The sequence below is a fragment of the Amphiprion ocellaris genome, chromosome 19, assembly GCF_022539595.1.
Source record: "Amphiprion ocellaris isolate individual 3 ecotype Okinawa chromosome 19, ASM2253959v1, whole genome shotgun sequence".
Taxonomy (NCBI): Eukaryota; Metazoa; Chordata; class Actinopteri; family Pomacentridae; genus Amphiprion; species Amphiprion ocellaris.
This window is the reverse complement of record NC_072784.1, coordinates 19910171-19914931: the sequence shown is the minus strand read 5'-3', so window position 1 is coordinate 19914931 and position 4761 is coordinate 19910171.

Below are 4761 nucleotides of genomic sequence, written 5' to 3'. Positions count from 1 at the left end.
CTTTTGGTTTTGTTGTGATGTTAAGTTTCGACACTAGGTGGAGCTTTTCTCTAACAAATGACCCCAAACAGCATTTGGTGGTTGGATTTCATTGCTTTATACAGACTCACTGATGCAGTACTGAAAAATAGAACACTAAAGTTCCAGAGTTTTGTGTATCACTGTTTCACAACTTGAGACTGATTAATGTCAGAAAGTCCTGTGATCTCACTCTGAGCTGGAAATGAGTGTAAACACTCATTCGTGGGCTCAGTTTTCAGCTCTGCAACACTGTCCACACTCTGCTGCCACTAAAGCATTTCTATTCTCGCAGCTGTCACATGTTATATTGTACCAGCGTGAGACACATTTTGAAGTTGCTGTATTTGAATGCTCAAAGATCTCCCTTTTATCCAGCTCTGATTCCGTCGGATTTGGGCGCCCGGGTGTATGAGCACACAAATCTACTGCTCATTGTCTCGCTGCTGCAGGGGACTGTGTGCTATCTGAGATCTCAAGGCTGTCCGATACACGAGTGGCTCTAAATTTCTGGACAGGGTTATTATTTCAAGCCTTTTCTGGTTGCAGTATACAGAGATGGAGGAGCTGCATCTGCGCATTGTTTTTACCACTTGTCATAATTCAACACCTTTAACTGTCAGTAAAAAATGTGATTGTTCAGATGGAAAAAGATAGATTGGCTTTGTTTTCATCAGAAATATGAAGTGCACATCATGTTCCTGAGACTGGATTGTCAAATATCTATTAAACCAGATAAGACAGATAGAGCTTAGACCGCTAGCTTTGAGCTGCTATTGCAGGGGTGTCAAAGTTATGGCCAGTGGGCCAAAACTGACCCACCATGGGGTCCAATCCAGCCTGCAGGATGACTTTGCAAAGTATAAAAATTACAGAGGCGACATGTCAGTAAAAATAACTGCTGTTTTACATTTGTCCACTTTACTGCCACAGCTTTTTTTTTAAATTTTTTGTGTTTAAATTTAGTACATTTACAAGGCAGGGGGATAACTCAACCTTCTTTCTTTATAGTTCCCACTTTAGTTTGTGTGGTGTGGTGTGTCAGGAATACTACATAGGTGTGTAAATGAATGTACATTTAAAATAATTTCTAGATCTGGACAAGTTGTTTTGACCACAAAGTAAAAATACTAGATTGTTCAGTTCCAGATACCCGAGGCTAAATGTTTTGTACTTTTTGTTGATACACTGTGATCTGTAAGTTGTAATGTGCTAAATGATAAACTGAGGCATAACACTGTTGAAATTGCACTTATTTTTCTTAAGAAATTTCAGGTTGTTCATAGTGTTTTGTAAGAAAGTAGTTCATCAAATGTGGACATTTTTATTGCGCTAAAACAAAGTGAAAAATTTGGAATTGCTGTTATTATAGGTTTATCTGCTGTGATTTTACTGGTCCGGCCCACTTGAGATCAAATTGGGTTGAATGTGGCCCCTCAACTAAGATGAGTTTGACACTCCTGTGTTATTGATTCGTTATTTCTTTACATGACTGGTCATTTGTTTCGAAATGTGAAATATAGAAAAATCCTTGTGACCAGTGATCAATACTGCCAGTCCAAAGGCAGATGTATTATCAGTTTAAAATGTTTTCTTTATACATTTAGTTCTATTCTCATTGATAAGAATGCATTATAAGATGATGGCGTGATTTGATATCAGATGAAAGTTGTATTTTGAATGTGACTTTCTATCACTGCTAATAAGTAACAGGAAGTTGTAATTGTTGGTGCTTTTCTTCTCATCACACTTATCTTGTTATTTGTGATACTTTTCTGCAAGCAGGATCTTTTAGAGACCAGTTTGTTCTGTCACATTGAGTAGAGGCAGCCATTTTATAGTGATGTAAGTGCATAACTAGATCAATCAAAGGTCTTTAAAGGCCAGAATGTCATCTGTCAGGGTCATCTGAAGCAGCTGTTAAGCCCGGATTTTAAAGCATCTCTGTCTATTTGACTGTCACCAGCATGTTGGTTTAAAAAAAAAAAAAAAACAACAGCAGCCAGTCAGCTCTTGGCTCACATCCACCTCATGCATCAAAACTTTCCTGGTAAAGAGAGGATGCCATTTACTCTTATTCTCCAGTGCTTTTTAAATGGAGTCAAACCAGCGTCTGACTCCTCTCTCATGATCGTATCAGTCCCCCCGTGGTACGGTGGAGTTACTTTAGCAATTCGCCTGTGGTTTTATCTCCTTTGTCCCCTCTTTTGACTCCACCCCAGAGAGTGCAGCAAAAATCGATAATAATTGATTTCAGGAGGCAGGAAAAAGAGGTTGGAATTCAGGGGAAGGACCGGAGGAAGACAGAGACAGAGAGGTATGAGCAGAGAGGTGCGAGACTCTAAGCATAATATGCATGTGCTGGCACAGATAAAGGTCACCAACATGAACCTGTCTGTAACAACAGATTATAAAGTGTCTGGGCCTCACAGCTACTGAGGTCCCACATATAAAGGGAGAATAATGGCAGCTGAGAACAGTGACGCTACATCTTAACAGTAAGTCATTCTATTCAATGGTAGATATTCATTTAATGTAGCTCATAAAAACTGCAAGATTTAGTCATTTGAAGTGGAAAATAAAACCAAATCTGATGTCAAATCAGCAGCCCCACTTTGACAATTACTTTGTGCTGTTCCTCCTTGTAGCAGCCAATTAGTAGCCTGTTTTTCTGTATGTTTTTCTTGTTTGTTAGTCCTTTCTCCCCGCTTGAAAACACTCAATCAACCTTCACAGGGTAATGTTCAAAGCAGGACAAGACAGCAACAGACTTTCACTACAGAGAGGAAGGGCTGTTTGATTTCTATTGCAGGATTCGTCTGGGGTCCGGCGGGTCAGTGTGGCTGACAGCTTGGAGATTGATAGTTGAGATCTTTCCCAGGCGGAACAGTGTTGGACAACATGAGCAGTGATCCAAGGCACCAGTAGAGTCGGGTGGAAGTGGGGCATCTGCGTGCATCCCTCAGCGAAGTGTGTGTTTATGTGTGTGTGTGTGTGTGTGTGTGTGTGTGTGTGTGCGGTCTCTAGGCTGAAGGCCATCCCCCCCTGTCATCAGGACTGCTGAATGGTACTCAGTACCTGCAGACTTGATCTGAGCACCTGGGGGCCCATCAACGGTTCAAGATGAGTAAAATTTCAAAGAAAATAGGAGCCTGCTCTCCCCCTCCATGTTTTTGTTCCGTGTTTTCTTTATTGAATGTTTTATTATTCCCTGCTGTCATTTCCTCTGCTGCTTTATCTAGCGTTTTCAGACAAAGCAAATACCCCAAGATTAGCGCTGAGAGAAATCGTCACTCTTCCTGATTTTGATCAAAGCCATCGGAACGGTGAGTTGATTTTAATATAGATGCGTGCACACATGGACATCCAATCACAATGCTGTTATGCCGTTGAGCTGATTTTTTTTCTTCCTGCATGAAAATAACATGCTTATAAAAAATAATTTGTTCAATGTCACCATGGTGATTGTATGTGTTGATATGGGCTGGTTAGGTCATGCTCCCCTTTAGAGCGTTTTTTCATAGTCTCCTGATACCAAACTTAAAGAACTAATGTGCAGATAGTCTAAGATTTTTTTTCCCACTTGGATTTCTATACATTATATATACACTACCCTTCAAAAGTGTCTGCTCACCCAGGCAATTTCATGTTTTCCATGAAAACTCACATTTATTCATGTGCTAACATAATTGCACAGGGGTTTTCTAATCATCAGTTAGCCTTTCAACATGATTAGCTAACACAATGTAGCATTAGAACACAGGAGTGATGGTTGCTGGAAATGTTCCTCTGTACCTCTATGGAGATATTCCATTAAAAATGTCCATCTAGAATAGGCATTTACCACATTAACAATGTATAAACTGGATTTCTGATTCATTTAATGTTATCTTCATTGAAAAAAAAAAGTTTTTCTATTAAAAATAAGGCCATTTCTAAGTGACCCCAAACTTTTGAATGGTGGTGTAACCTTGTATATATGCATGTTCAATTCATTTCTCTCTGTGTTTGCTGATATGAATCGAATCCACATGGGAAAACAGCCTCTTGCATGTGTGTGTATATATAAAATTCTATTTTGTCAGGCTGAGCACTGTAGATCTGTGTTAGCATGGCCGTGGATCCACGGCACTCATGATAATAGCATGCAGTGCGTATTAAACATCCAGTTCTTCGGTTGTTATGGCTGCACGACCAGAATCAGACAGGTGTAATGACCCTCCGCACGGCTCAGCAGATTTCTACTGACAGCACTTTCAATGTGCTCACAATTACTCTGATGGCATATGTCTATGTTTGGCCACATTACCATCAGTGCGGATAAAAACACGCCTGAACCTGTCACCAAGCAAGTCAATACCACAGTACCTCATTTGCATATCGATGTATTTTACATACACATCTGGAATACTAATAGAACCTGAAGATTAAGCTTGTGAACTAGTTCTTCAAAAGTGAGCTACTCACTTGTTTATATCTACGCTTGCAGCCGCTGCTCTGCTGCTTTTCCTTAGAGAACAATGTGACAGCATGTGTGAGATTACATGCTTCTTTACTGTAAAATATACATTGCAGATCTTGGAATATGGAGAAGCTCATTAAAAATGTGTGAAAAGGAGGCACATATTGGGCAAAGTAGCACTAATTGAGAGGGGAAAAAAACATCACATTGACATTTTTTTGAAAACTTTGCAAATGAAATAGGCACTAAAAAGTAAGAAAAAGTCACTCAATAAACAAGGA